At 40.3% G+C, this 16,614-nt stretch overlaps 1 non-coding gene across 1 annotated transcript; it reads right to left on the reverse strand.

Annotated features, from left to right (window-relative positions):
* Nucleotides 1–3,098: 3,098 nt before the first annotated feature.
* On the reverse strand, nt 3,099–3,217 carry LOC145400905 (5S ribosomal RNA). Its single transcript, XR_013897528.1, has one exon. It is a non-coding gene; the product is annotated as a 5S ribosomal RNA (ribosomal RNA).
* Nucleotides 3,218–16,614: the final 13,397 nt, after the last annotated feature.

Consider the following 16,614-nt stretch of genomic DNA (forward strand, 5'->3'; position numbering starts at 1 on the left):
ACAGTCTTCCTCACTCCAAGGTGTCCTGCCAAACTGGAATCATGAGCCACTCGAATGATATCCTGCCTACAAACACGAGGGATGACAACTTGATGTACAACCTCCCATTCACAGTCGGCTGATGCTGTTGGGGGTCTCCACTTCCTCATAAGTACTCCTGACTTTACATAATAACAAGTAGAAGCACCGGCTGACTCTTCTTCACTGTAAGCAGAGTTAGCTAGACCTTTCAACTCAGGGTCAGCAACCTGCAACTCAACCAACTCTTGACGAGACAAATTATCAACACTACGGGGTACTGCCTCATCTGGTGAGTGGTCCAAATTAGCAAGAAAAGTGTCAGCTAGGATAACATCATCATCATTATCCTCTAAATCACCAGTAACTTTAGACTTAGCCCTAGTGACAGCACATGCAGGGAACACATCAGGGACATCACAATCCTGGGACACAGCCACTGGCTCACTAGACAACTGAGGAGCTGGACACACTTGACTTCCACCAATATCATTTCCAAGTAAGAAAGTTACACCTGACATTGGGAGTGTCTCAACCAACCCAACCATAACGGAACCATTAACAAAACCAGACTCTAAATTCACTCTGCACAGAGGGACAGAGAAGTAATTATTCCCAACACCTTGTAAGATTACAGTTTCATCAGAGGAATTAACATTAGAGCCTAGAACACTGGTCAGCATAAGGGATTGGCAAGCACCTGTATCACGATATATTTGAACTGATTTCCTGTCATTACTGTCCAGAGGACTGACAAAACCATCAGACAGGAAATTAGCACATGAACTCTTGAGAGTGTCACCCACGTTACTGCTCAAAAGAGGAGCTCCATCATGAGAATTTAAGTTACCCCTCAAAGCAGGTTCAGTTAACTCAGTTAAAGAATTCTGGGAACTCTCAAGAGTGGACACTAGACCAATTGACTGAATATTTAAAGACTCCTCTTTGTTCACATCACGCTGTCTCCTGAAACATCTCTCCGTAGTATGACCAAGCTTACTACAATAAGTACATTTACTTTTCTGAAATCTAGAGGTGAAGCTGGTATTTACTTCCTGAGAAACATCATCTTTATTCTCTTTCCTGTTACCTGTACTCTGAGTAGAGGCGACGTACTTACTCTCAGCTTTCCCTTTTTCTCTAGAATATCTCTTGTGAGTGAGAACATACTCATCAGCTAAAACTGCAGCATCAGACAAATTATCTATTCTTTTCTCATCAAGATATAGGCTTACATCTTTACTAATACACCTTTTGAAATCCTCCAGCAAAATCATCTGCTTAAATTTACCAAAATCAGAATCCACATTCTTAGAATTTAACCACTGCTCTAACAGATCTTCTTTGATTTTTGCATACTCAACATGGGATTGCTTATCTTGCTTGTAAGTTGTCTTAAATTTTACTCTATAGGCTTCAGGAACAAGCTCATAGGCCTTAAGAATCAAGCTCTTAACTACATCATAATTATCAGACTGATCCTGAGGCAAAGATGCATAAGTTACTTGAGCTTTACCGGTGAGAACAGTTTGAAGGAGTACTGGCCAATACTCCTTGGGCCAGTTAAAACCTGTAGCTACCCTCTCAAACAACTGAAAATACTTTGTTAAATCAGATTCATTAAAAGGAGGGACAAGTTTAACATTTTTAGCCACATCAAAATCATCAGAGCTAGATGATCCAGTTCCACCTTGTTTCATGCGATACTCATGGTCTGCCTGAATCCTGGCAAGTTCAATTTGTGCCTGTATCTGTGCCTCCTGAATACGAGCATTTGCCTGAAATTCAGCCTCCTTAGCTTTTGCCTCCTGCAGGGCTAGCTGTAACTTAGCTAATTCAATCTGCGTTTGCTCATTTGGAGGAGTTACATTAAACAAGCTTTCATTAATCATGTCAACAATTTGATCTTTAGAATGATGAGAGTGAACTGCAATGCCCAATTGTTGAGCAACAAGCTTAAGTTCATTCTTTGTTCTGTTTTCTACATCCAACACTGTTTGCACATTTGACAAAAAATCTTTAGCTTCATCAAGAGTAGAAATAGTAGACATCATGAATAAGTAACAGTCACTAAATATCAAGCAATATCCTTATGATAATATCCTGAATATCCTGATATGAGGTCGCCAAATTTATGTTACGGAACAGAGAAAGATAATGTACACTTAAAGTGAGAATACTAAAAATCACTACTGTCCCGTAAAGTTCCAGGTTCAAAACAAAAGAGTTAGGTAAAATTACAAGTTAAAGTTTAATGCTCAAACTAACAACAAAACATTCAGGACTCATAAGGATAATGTAATGGCAAATAAACAGGTTAAATATATGGTTAACTGCAATAGCCTCTATTAACACGAAATTAGCAAGAGTAAATTTATCTAAGTCAGCCCTGATAAATGAAAATACACCAGGTAATGCTCAGTTAATGCAAGATAAATTATTACAGATACAAAATATTATTTAAAATGACTGATATAAAACCCCACATTAATCACAAAGACCTCACTAGGCCTAAGAATCAACCCTATGCTACACAGTACAAGAAAAAATGCAACAACAGTTATACTCAAATTACACACAGCTGCTAGATGTTTGGAGATTTCTTGAGCACTCACAATAATAATATCTGTACAGGGGAGGACAGAGATGTGAACAAAATGAGGAGCAGATCTAAGTGGCAATGATGCAGAGATTGAGCTCATTATATAGGGGCCAGCAGAGCCTGATACAACTTGTAAGAAGGACGCGCAAATGAAACCACGGGGACAAAGAGATGAAAATCCTGCTCTGAACTCCAGAAATGACGACTTACTCTACTATAACGGTAGAAGGGGGGGACTGAGGCAGAACACGCTCGTGATCAAACATGCAGTAACTGTGCGTTAAAATTACACAAAGGATGATGAAATCATAGGCTATGTAACAATATATATATATATATATATATATATATATATTTTTTTTTCATTCATTCATTGCCAGACGCCATGTATCCCAAACGGGGTGGCCAAGGGCTTAGAGTTAATTGTTTTACAGGGAGGGGCACTAATCCTCCACCAACCCCACTTGACACGTAGGGATGCCAACAGCATCTGGTGTTCCCAGGCAGTCACCCATCCAAGTACTAACCAGACCCAATGTTGCTTAACTTCGCTGATCGGATGGGAAGCGGTGTACTCAACGTGGCATGGCCGTTTTATATATATATATATATATATATATATATATATATATATATATATATATATATATCATCAGCCGTTTGAGTATCCACTGCAGGACCGGCCTATCCTGACCGAAGTCGGGACGATACAGCCAGTGTATTCTACCAAGTGGTTTAGGCTGTCTGGTAGAGTTTGTATGTAGGGTGAGAAGTGCTTGTAAGTGTAACTGTAACGTTGGAGTGGCTTTGGATGTGTGTGTAGTCTGTGAACCAAGTGAAATCGGCCCACGCAAGCCGACTGGGTGGAAGCATACTCTATACTAAGCGACACTGGTTCAACCACAGCACCCCTTGTGTCCGCCAATGCAGTACGTGGCGCTCCCAAAGTTTATTACCCTGGCGGGGCGCGAACCCTGGTTCACCCGTGTACGAAATGCACACTCTACCACTGTACCACAGAGACTCCATATATAGATAGGTAGATAGATATAGATAGGTAGATAGATAGATAGATAGATATAGATATATACAGATATAGATAGATAGAGAGATAGATAGATAGAGAGATAGATAGATAGATAGGTATGTCGAGAGAGAGAGAGAGACACACACACACACACACACACACATATATAGATAGATAGTTAGATAGATATAGATATAGATAGATAGATATAGATATAGATAGATAGATGTGTGTGTGTGTGTGTGTGTGTGTGTGTGTGTGTGTGTGCATTCAAGGATGGGCAAGATCGAGAAGTATTATCGTCATCATCATCATCATCACCATTCTTACTCAGTTTTGCACAAACAGAAGAGAGGTGATCAAGATCTAAAAGTACAATCATCATTAACACCTCTATTAATAGGATTCAGTTCTAGGGACCCATAGGTTACTAAGTGAGGTGGGGCCTTTGGCTGGTATTCGTGACTTAAGGAGACTGGCTAGCACTTCTCCCGTGTTTTGTATATGCCTGGTGAAGTTCTGTACCCTCTCTATGCTATTTATTCAATCTCTTCCAATATCTAAACGGCGTAAATACTAGGCAGGTGAATAATAAGATGACATATGCAAATAATCAACGAAGGGACAAAACATAGGAGTACAAAGGAAGTTGACATACTAGCCCGATCTCGTAGGGGGAGTGGGGAGGCGTGGGGACGTACGCCTCTGCTATATTCGGCAGAACAGTGATTATTTATGTTAAGAGAACATTGTTAGTTACCAAAATTTTTGCAAAAAAAATCACATTATATTAGCCAATATTACTGTACTTCTAAGATTTATAAAGTTAAAATGAAAGTGCATTTTGATTATATTGTATTTATGAATTAGTGATAATGCTAGGAATCACGCCTTTGTTTTCCTAAAGTGCCGGATCCGGCCCTGATATATATGGGAGGCCTTCTTGCCCATAATGGAGTTAACTTTGGGTGAAACAACTATCTCTACTAATGACCTAGACAAGGTATGGAAGAAAGAAGTCTCTGCTGCCCACCACACGCTATGGCTGATCGTCATGAGAAGAGTGTGAAAATACCATGATTTTTGGAAACAACTATGTAATTATTTTATAAGAGAGGGAACGATATATTCTACAATATGCGATATAACACATCATCCTAGAAATATGTACGTCCAGTTAGGTAATGCTAACACACGAGTATGTGTAGTTCTTGCATTAGAGGCTGTTGCTGGTACACTTTTTCACTATACCTATAGCAAACCAGTTTGCCCTATGTTGGTGTTCCATCCCTTATCTTTGAGTTACTTCTCGTTACAATCTTTTTCTGTTTAGAACAAGTTTTATATTTGATATAATTAAATTTATACAGTATTTTAATACAGTAAACTCAGTTATCCATCGCCACAATATCCAGCCCAATGCCATGTCTGGTACTGCTATCAATATCCGACGAAATTATGCCATATCCGGCACCGAAATGGGGTGCAACCGGCGGTTCTATGCAATATCCGGTGTCACGGTGTATCAAGTGGCTCGTAAATTGAATTTGTGTGTGTTTTTTTTTAAGTGATTTTTTTTTTTTAGCCAAATACAATTTACAGCAATTAAGGAAGTACAATTAGTATGATAAATTTGGCTGAGGCTTTTGAGAGTAAACTCTCTTACAGGCACCTAGCAATACTGACACTCGAAATAACTGTAGCAATATTTTTGCATTATTATTGTTAATTCTGACTTAATAATAATCCATTATCCTACATACACTTAGCCTAACAATAGTTTGATGTTAATATGTGTTGACCATATACAAATAATGAGTACACAGTTAAGCCCAAACACACACACAAAAAAAACACACATCACATATTTTATCTACATACATATAGTTATACACATATTTTCGTACAAATACACACATACCTATACATATATATACATATACATAGCGGTATACATATGTACATACATATACACATACACACATATACATATATATATATACACAAACATACATATCTACACATACTTAAGCATACTCTATATACACATATATACACAAACATACATACATATCTACACGTACTTAATCATACTCTATCATTCATTCATTCACGCTGCATAACCATATACAAACATAATCTTTCATATGTACCTCCAAATACAAAAATGTATACTCATATCACTCCGGTACGGCCTGTGGACCCTCCAGGGAAACGTCGTCTGTGGCATTTTGGAGCCGCGAACTGGGAGGCCCTCAGGCAGTACTTCTTTGATTTTCCCTGGAATGATTATTGCTTCCATGGCCGGGAGCCATCTGAGTGTGCCTCGTGCATTACGGAGGTTATTCTCTCGGGCATGGAAGCATACATTCCTTTCTCATATCCTTTGTCTAACGCAAGAAAGCCTTGGTTTAATCACGCTTGTTCTAATGCTGTCCGCAACAAGGAGAGGGCCTACAAAAGGTACCGGAGCCAACCCACCCCTGAATCACATCATCTTTACGTTTCTGCCCGGAATCGTGCTAAGTCTGTTCTTCGCTCTACTAAAAATAATTTCATCCATACTAAATGCTCTCAACTCTCCAACTCGAATTCTTCCCGCTCCTTCTGGCACCTTGCCAAAAATCTTTCTAACAACTTTACCTCATCATCCTTCCCTCCTCTTTTCTACTCTGATGGTTCTGTAGCTATTTCTTCTACTGATAAAGCAGATCTCTTCGCACAGACTTTCTCCTCCAATTCCACCTTAGACGATTCCGGTGCTGTTCCTCCATCACTTCTCCCCTCTGACTTCCTCATGGCTGACATTAAAATTTCTTCAGTTGATGTATTTTCTGCCATCACTGGCCTCAGTACTAACAAGGCATATGGGCCTGATGGGGTCCCTCCTGTTGTTCTCAAGAACTGTGCTTCTGTGCTTACACCCTGCCTAGGCAAACTCTTTCGCCTATGTCTGTCAACTTGTACCTTTCCTTCTTGCTGGAAGTTTGCTCTCATTCAGCCAGTCCCAAAGAAGGGTGACCACTCCCAACCCACCAACTATCGTCCAATTGCTTTAACGTCCTGTATTTCAAAAGTTTTCGAGTCAATTCTTAATAGAAAAATTTTAAGGCATCTTTCCTATCACAACCTTCTTTCCGATCGTCAGTATGGGTTCCGTCAGGGACGCTCCACTGGCGATCTTCTCACCTACCTTTCAGACTCCTGGTCATCCTCCTTTCGGGACTTTGGCGAAAGCTTTGTCATTGCGCTTGACATCTCAAAGGCTTTCGATCGAGTCTGGCATAAATCTTTAATTTCCAAACTGCCCTGCTACGGTTTCTATCCTTCTATCTGTGCCTTCATCGCTAGCTTCCTTTCTGGTCGTTCTATAGCCGCTGTTGTAGACGGCCATCGTTCTTCTCCTAGATCTGTCAACAGTGGTGTTCCTCAGGGCTCTGTCCTATCACCAACTCTCTTCCTTTTATTCATCAATGATCTTCTAAGCTGTACATCTAACCCTATCCACTCATACGCTGATGACTCCACCCTTCACCTTTCCATTCGGTTCCCGCAACGCCCATCTCAACAGTTACTTCAACAAACAAGGGATGAGGCTATGGCACACCTAATGTCTGACTTGGCTCGTATCGCTGACTGGGGTAAAAATAATATGGTTGTTTTTAATGCATCTAAGACTCAGTTCTTACACCTATCAACCCGACAAAATCTTCCACAGGTATACCCATTAATGTTTAATAATATTCAGCTTAATCCTGCATCATCCTTGAACATGCTTGGGGTTTCATTTACTCAAGACTTATCTTGGAAAGATCATATTACATCTCTTGTAAAATCTGCTTCTAAGAGATTGGGTGTGCTAAGCCGACTCCGCTCTTTCTTTACCCCTGCACAATTGTTGACTCTATACAGAGGTTTTATCCGCCCCTGTGTGGAGTACAACTCTCATGTGTTGGGAGGCTCCCCACATACAGCTCTTCTCAATAGGGTGGAGTCAAAGGCTTTTCGTCTCATTAACTCTCCTCCTCTTACTGACTCCCTTCAACCTCTGTCTCTTCGCCGCACTGTTGCATCTTTATCTCTTTTCTATCGCTACTTTAATGGTCACTGCTCCTCTGAACTGTCTGCTTGCATTCCTCCACCTCTACGACGGGCGCGTAGCACCCGTCTGGCAGCAAACTCTCATCCCTTTTCTGTCCAACTCTCTAATGCAAGAGTTAACCGTTACTCCCATTCTTTCATTTATGCAACAGGTCAGCTCTGGAACTGTCTCCCTCTGTCTGTATTTCCTGCTGCCTATGATCTCCAGTCTTTCAAACGCAGTGTGTCCAGGCATCTCAAAATGATCGGATCTTGAATTTGGCTCTCTATTGTATTTTGTTTTTCTCTTGGAGGGAACTGTTACTGCGGGCCATGGCCTTTGGTTCCTTCTTCCTCGCATAAAAAAAAAAAAATATATTCAATACATACTCATAATGCATACCTGTGCACATACCCTTCGATACTAATATACATTGCTTATTTATACATACACGTACTTCTACAGTGCACCCGCAGTAGTAGTGCATAATGCAGATATTAAGCAACACAGTTACCCTTATACTGTACACATATATATATGAATACCCTCATAAAAAACATTTGGCATCTTTGGGCAAGATGGTTGTGAAAATGAGCAACTTCCGCAGACACACATATGAGTCAATAAATGAGGTGCCTCAAAATACATACTACCCAGTAAGTGAATCTTTTTGCAATTTTGAGTTCTAATAATTACGACGACAATATTTCCACATATACTGTACTTACAAGATACCCCATATATCACAATGCTATATCCATGTTTCAGAATGATACGTGCTGTAGAAGCGCTGAACAACCCTCGCGCCGGTGCACATACATACACATTCATACATAAATATATACACATACATACATATACCATATATACTTGTACATACACATACACTCATACACATACATTAACCTGCACATATATAGAGATACTATAAAATATTATGATTACAGATATTCGAGCTGGTAATGACATAAGAGATAAGACTTTAGAGACTTCTTAAAGCTGGGTAATGAAGGTTTATTTTTTATATCACCAGGCAGGCTGTTCATTACCTTTACTCCGTGAAAGGTAATGCATGTCTGAAGCTGACTGGTGATTATCAATGGAGTTTCTGATTCACTGGCATAACCTAGATTATATTTTTCACTAGTGTGAGGATGGAATAATCCCTCGTTACTGTAGTTATGCACGCATGTCTACACAAATATAGAACTACAATAGGTATTCACATCGTCCATTTTCAAAAGTAGTATGTTAAGAAATAATTAAGTAGAATGTGCATACTTAAAACTATAAGTTATTGTCCATCCGTCCATCCATCATCCAATCCTACATTGTCCCATAAGGAGCGTAGGAGGCCGCGGCTAGGCAGTTGGTCCCGACATTAAAGATGAGAGTGACCAGCCTCACTCATCCCTGAGTGGCATTACATGAGCAATCAATCCCAACCACCGCTTGGATATAAACCTTCACTAGCGCAAAAATTACCCATTAAACCACCAGGCGACAAAATTTGGTCGTATGGTTACCACCAAGTGGAGAAAATGGTTTCCTGGTGTACAGGAAACCATTTGGCTCGTCACTCAGTGTAGAGTCACCCACAGGCAGAAGGAAGAGGAAAGAATGAAGGAAAGAACGACAGAAGAAGAAGTGTAAAGTTACCCGTAGGCAGACGGACAAGGAAAGAATGAAGGAAAGGAAGACAGAAGAGGATGGAAGGAAAGAAGGATGGAGGAGAGGAAAAGGCAGACACCCGACAGCAGCACTACATCAAGTGAGTGGATCGTGAGCGCCCCCACCTACCACAAATAAGTGATTGTCTGCACAATTTTTCTTTGTGCAGCAGTTGTGTTATATAATTTGGTCTTTCCTGCCGCTCTTCATACTGTGTGGCAGTAGGAAAGGAAAGGATATATTATCGAGTAATAAATACGCTTTAGGGCAGTAGTGCTGAAGCGATTTCAAACAAGGTAAAGATTGTCGCATTGTTTATTCATTTTTGTTAATGAAGTCTGTATGTGATTATTCCATGATAATTTTCTGTCTGCCTCAATACCAAGACATTTTATATTTTCCTCCTCTTTCACTGTGGTGTCTCCAATTTTTATGGGCTGTCTAAACTGAGGAATTTTCTTATTTCTGTGAAAAATTATATATTTAGTTTTCTAAATTCAGCGTAAGTTTGTTGAAAGTTATCCATGTTTTGACATTGTTTAATTCACCATTTACTAGGTCAATAAGTGTGTGAAGATGTTGGTGGCTGGCATAAATAATGCTGTTGTCAGCAAACAGAATAAATTTGAACACCCTGCTATAGCTGACTATAAGCTGATATATAGAAAAAACAGTAACGGGCTCAATATGGATCTTTAATGGACACCATATGAGATGTTCCGAAGAGAGGATTTGCAGTCCAAATGTACTAATTGTTGTCGATTTCTCAAGTATAATTCAAACCACGTATATGTATTGTTTCTTATGCCATAGTTTCTTTAATAAAATTTGGTCAGTAGTATCGAATGCCTTAGGAAGGTCTAAGAATGTGCATATTGTGTAATGCCTGAAATCAAATGAGTTAAGTAAATAATTTTGAATCCGCTCCGTGCCAGTGCCATTTTAAAACGATTTGAAATAAAAAAATTCACTGTGACCGCATTTTTCAAGATTCGCGGGTAAAAATTGGCAAGCACGTATGGTAACTGTTCCTCTACCATCCCCTAGGCTGTCAAGGCCATACACTTTCTTGTTGTCCCCCCTCACGCTCACTCAGCCTCACTTTGCCTGTGTGCCTCACCCAGTGCTATACATAGTGAAGGTATTTTGTAAATATTTTCACATAAGTGTAAGTTGTAAATATTTTCTTGTAAGTGTAAGGACTATATAGCAAAGTCAAGTTGTAAAAACCTTCTTGTTAGTGCCAGGACTGTACATAATGAAGTCAGGTTGTACCTATCTTCAAGTAAGTGTAAGATAACGCATTCACAGTGAGAAAGACATGCAAATTGTGATAGATGCTGAAGTAATAAGTAATCAGAAAACTGTACTGAACATTGCTATACCTTCCCAGCATAAATACCTGAGCATACCTTTCATAGAAAACGGCTTTCTCTCACGTAAGTGGTGAGCGTGAGAGAGTGGCTATACCTGTACACGAGTAAGCAGGACTCAATAAAACTAATTTCCGAGCCTCAGTGAGCATTTTAATGGTGAAATTCGTTGTTTCAACATCAAAATCTATCATTTTAGCCAAAAAAAATGGTTGAAAAATGGCCGGCACTGGGGTGACCCATAAAGCTATAAATAGCTGGCATGTGGCGCATTAAAGTTACTTAGGGTAGTCTCAGTTGAGCAGCCTCTTCTAAATCCATATTGTGCCTTAAAAATTATGTTATGATATGTGCAGAAGTCCACAAGTTTGTTTTACATAATATTTTCCAATATTTTACTCAGGGCTGGTAACACTGACACTGGACGATGATTACTACGTATTTTAATACCTCCTGCCTTAATGACGGGTGTTACTCTGACAGTTTTTAAAAAGGTATGGAAATATACCTGTGGTAAATGATGCATTACACAAGTGAAGTATAACACGAGAAAACTGTGACACCACTTGTCTCAAAACACACATGGGAATATCATCATTAACTCGAGAGGAATTTAGCAGTTGGTTCAAGGCATTGGTAATTCTCACTCTGTAATGGGTGACATAGAAAATGTTGATTCTATTCTATTATGCATAAACGTGGAAAAACTTACATTGGAATCATCGATGTTTGTTGGCAGATTTTTACCAACGTTAATGAAATATGAATTGAAATATTCTGCGATTTCTTTTGGTTCGATTATTTTTCGACTGTCGTGTAAAAATGATGTACATAATTTGTCACGTTTAGATCTATTCAAAACTGAGTTTATTATGTTTCAGGTTCTTCTGGAATTGAGAGAACACTCCTCAAGCTTTGTCTTGAAGTTATCATCTTTTGCTGTCCATATTGCTTGGATGACCTCATTACGAACCCTACGGAACTCCTCTTCATATGTGATGGGTGTCTTAGCATACTTCTTCGCCAGTTTATTTTTTCTCTCTAATCATCGACTTGATCTCTGTTGTATATATGGCTTAGATTGGTGGTTTGCTCTTTTTTTTTTTTTTTTTAATTAATGGGAAGTGCATATTGAAAGATGCATTGAAAATAGTTAAAAAGTTGCTGTATAATACATTTGTCATTTGAAGCCAAAATTAAATCCCATGATACATTTACTAAGGACATCTTAAATTTATTTATATTATCTTGGCTGTAATTTCTTTAAGAAATAATGCTAGTATTCTTAATCTAGTTTCTTAAGAGACCTGCTTCAGATTTATGCACTGATAAAACAGGAAAGGGATCAGAAATCTTGCTATATACAATACCAATATAATATTATTAGCATAATTTTTTGATCTATAATAGTTGCTGATGTAGAAGTTACTCTTGTGGGCCTATTAATAGCATTACAAATGAGGGAGCCACAGGGCACTATATTACTGTATTTAATCATTACTGTATTTTGTGCTTAATTTTCATCTTTCACTCATGGAAAAGTTTTTAGGATACAGGGCTGAGGTGGATAGTAATGCAATATCCGGCTCAGTGCTGAATATTGAGCCAACAGAGGGATACTGTGCAATATCCTGCATTTTGCAATATCCGGCTTAGGGCTTGGCTGAATTACACATGATAACTTAGAGTTAACTGTAAACTGAATCACTTATAAACCAATGCTTTTATGGCAAAACGTGTTTAGTCTCTTTAGTCATTCATTGTAAGGACAGTTTCATTGATAGGATCATTTTAGTGCCTTTTTATTTCACTCGCTCAGGTTTGTCTTCGTCTTCAATAAGGCTCGTGGACCAGTACTGTGTACAATATTCTACATATGGTTTATCAAATGGCGTATGCAGCTTAAAGATTATTTCTGGTGAATTGTAATAAAAGTTCTTGTAATGAAGTCGAGTATTCTGCTCATCTTGTTAGTCTACTTGCTGCTAAGCACTGTTTAGTTGTCCAAGTCTTTGCTATTGGTACCTCCTATAGATCTTTCTTGTTCTGCTTCTAGTAGTAAGGTATCAAACATCCAGTATTCAGATTTAATGCTTTTGTATACCAAAGTGCATTGTTTTACATTTACCTACATTAATATTCTTGCGTCATTTTTCACGCCGCTAGTATATTTCATTATTTTGTCCAGGTCGTTTTGGATAGATTCACAGTTGCTTTTGTAAACACAGCCTCCGACTTTCGCATCATCTCCAGTTATCGCATAGGAATGAATGAAAAGAGTGAAAAGCATTGATCCAAAAAATGAACTTTAAGAGACTCTGTGAGTTACTTTAATCAACCGGTCGATTCACCACTAATTGCTACTCGTCCCTGTGGTTGGTTAGTCAGTCACCTATCCATGAACATAATCTATTCGAGCCCATAGGTTTTTAGTTTTCCCCGGTAGTATTCAATGGGTATTAGTAAGTTTCCTAAAAGCACGAAAATTATTAGCCTTAGTAATGTGATGGTAGTGTGCAAGGTTGTAAAATGATGCATTGGGGGTTAGTAATCGTCAGTGTCGATATCCCCGCCATCATCATCATCATCATCAACAACATCATCATCAAACTCTCACTCTTCTGGCACTGGGGAGCCTCCTGAACCCACGGAAACTTGACCCCTCTCCCTCTCTCTCTCTCTCTCTCTCTTCCTCTGTCTGTCTGTCTGTCTGTCTGTCTCTCTCTCTCTCTCTCTCTCCGAGTGAACTAATATATCATGACTGACAATATTTTTGTTTTTTACGTTTTTTCCATTCCCTCAATATATACAGCCCATTTCCTGATTTTCCACCCACAAGCCATGGATCTGAAAAATTTGATCTGCACAAGCCACACACCTGTTAAGTGAGGGTGAAAACATTCAAACAAAGAACAGTAGTTGGCTTCCTCGAAAATGTGATCAGAGATTTGTGCGTGTGTGTGTGTGTGTGTGTGTGTGTGTGTGTGTGTAATAAAGAATATCTTGTTCTCTTTACCTCATCGTCATTGTTGTTGTTGTCGTTATTGTTGTTGTCCTAAAGCCTACTTAAGAACTCCTTAATATCCTCGTAAGTATTATATTTGTTTGCCAGTAGATTTTTTTCAGGGTTTATTAGGGCTTCCTTTTTGTTACTTTAGCTGTTGTTCATGTTGTTGTACTTGTAGTTATTAATGTTTCTAGCATATTACCCATCCTCATCTCGTTCATACCATCCTGAAGAATGGTGTTCATTATTTCAGTGGGGGAGTCTCCTGTTCATCATCAGTGGCCATGTTTTACAATTTATTCGAATTTTTAGTTGAGCGGCCCTGGGAATTCTAACATCATGACTTGGCCAAACACCTGTGTTTAGTCTGTTGCGACACACATTCAAACCTTTTCAGTTTAATTTTCTATTCCAAGAACTACACACCTATGGAAAGCTTTTCTGCTGAACTCTCTGATGCACTCGGAGTGAAGTGCAGCACCAGTCGAACAAGGCGGTACTCCAGAGGTGGATGGCAAGCTGTTGACAAGAGGTGCTGATGCTCCCATTTCACCAGCCCTCAGGACCTGTTCCTGACAATCTCCCTTTGCTGAACATTTTCAGTGTTTTCATTAACACAGAGACTAGGCCACCATACTCTCATAAGCCTCTTCCTCCAACTGTCAGCATCGCAGTCCATGCACATTAGACATCCCACCTTTTGTTCCATGTCCCTTTTGCAATGGCCACTGCAATACTAAGATTTAATGCAGTGGTACTTCGGATTGTCACCACCGGCAGGGTAGGCCTGGTGGCACAGGGGTCTCCTGGTCATCATCAACTGACTGTACCGGCAGCAGTTATTGCTACCACAGATCATGCTTCTCAGCAGAGAAGTGCAGGTTCGGCCTTATACTTTACCAACATCAGTAGTCTTAGAACCAATTTAATATCCTTTTACTTCCTTGAATAAATGTCCCCTCTAACCATATTCACTCCCTCCCAATAGCAAGTGCGTTGCAGTCGTGAGAAGGCTCTGGCGTCTGGAGCTGGGGCCTGATGTTGGGAGTGGTGTAGCTCTGCGCTGCTTCCCCTGCCTCGGGTCCTGGCTCTTGATCCTACTAATTTTGCTTGGTCCTTTTTTTCTTCTTCCTTCATTTATATTCATTCTTCTCACCTTCCTAAGGTGTGAGAGCCATGCTGATGGAATGCAACACTGTCACTTTTATGTCAGTTGTGAACTGCCTCCAGGAACCATGGGTACGGTAGCTGTTATTCCTGACTCGGACTCTCAGGAGTGGACCAGTTTATTTCCCACTTTGAACAATGTGACTCACCATGGCCAATAGTGAATCTACTCTCCCTAATTCAAGAAACAATGGGAGATGCTCCTTCTAAACCTTCTCTCGGTCAGATGGATCCCCCCTCCCCTACTTTTCTGCCCCTTTTCTCCTTTTCCTATCCATCTTTTCCTTCTTCTCCCCCTTTCCTCCCTCCTCCCCTTTTTCTGAACGCCTCCTCAATATCTTCGATTTTGGGGTGCAAGACATGGCCGAAATATTTCATTGTCCAGCCGATTACTAACGACCTGACTTTCCATCTCTTTCCCCTCCGACAAATAGGTGCCAATGTCACATTCTCTGCATGCCCTAATGGTGACCGATTCCTGACCGTTCAAACTGCTGCACAAGCTGAGAAGTTATTACCATTTACTGACCCCACTGGTCACCCTATCACTTCGATTCCAGAGATCCTCCTAAACTCTACCACTGGAACTGTGCTGATCTCATCCTATATATCCACAGGTGATAGCAGTTTTTCTGAATGTTCTGCTGACACCCAAGAAATCTTGTCTGCCCAACACCTTGCTGTACTTTCTGTTCAGTGCTACGCTCTTCCCCCTCAGGGGTATCACAAATATTCATCCAACATAGCGAAGATCATCTTTAAATGTCACGACCTTCCCACCTCTGTTATCGTTGTTGGTACATTACTTTGGGTCAAGGATTACACGCCTTGTCCTGGACAATGTTCCTCCTGTTGGCGATATGGTCTCCTAGCTATATTGTAGATCACAGCCAGTCTGCTCTGCTTGCGCCCAACCCGGCCACACTTCCTTAGCCTGCGTAGCTGAGACACAAGTCTGCCTGAACTGCCAAGACTCTCATGCTGCATCATCCCGGAAATGTCCAGTCAACATCTTTGAAACTGGAGTTTCCATGATTAGCTGTAAAGAAGTTCTCTCCCTCTGTGCAGCCTGTCAACATGCCCGCGACCTAGGATTCTCTTCCTGAACCATTTTTGCTGAGTGACCCCTCCTGTTTCCACTACCTCTGCTGTCACTCAGTCCTGCCCCACTGCAACTATCACAACCTCTAACTCCTTTTCTGTACATATCTCCTTATCTGACATGCCTGCTCTCTTGGTGTCACCAGTCTTCGGCTCCTCTACTGTCTCTGCCTCTTTTCCTATCTTTAATCGTACTTTTACCTTGCCTATCCCTCCATCTGTCACTGTTGTCCCCTCTTCCTCTGTTTCTGTTCTCCCCTCATCCTCCTTATTTCTTTTTTCACCTCTTTCTCTGTTCTAGACTCCTCTACTCCTACATCCTCCCTGTCACCTTTATTATCCACTCCTCTTTCTTCCTCTCATCACCCTTCACATTCTGTTGCTTCCCCTCGCTCTTCCTCTTCTCTCCATCAACGACCACTCCCTCTGCCACAGCTTGGCACCTGCCGTCTACCTCCCATTGGTAAACATTTCTGCCCTCCACTGCTTCGGATGCCAAGGGTTGTACAAAACCCTCACATTCTCCTCCGGCTCGTAAGATGCGAACTGCTCGTCCCTCACTCTTTG

The sequence above is a fragment of the Coenobita brevimanus genome, chromosome 53 (genome assembly GCF_032717465.1).
Source record: "Coenobita brevimanus isolate Jiangsu-jjx chromosome 53, ASM3271746v2, whole genome shotgun sequence".
Classification (NCBI taxonomy): domain Eukaryota; kingdom Metazoa; phylum Arthropoda; class Malacostraca; order Decapoda; family Coenobitidae; genus Coenobita; species Coenobita brevimanus.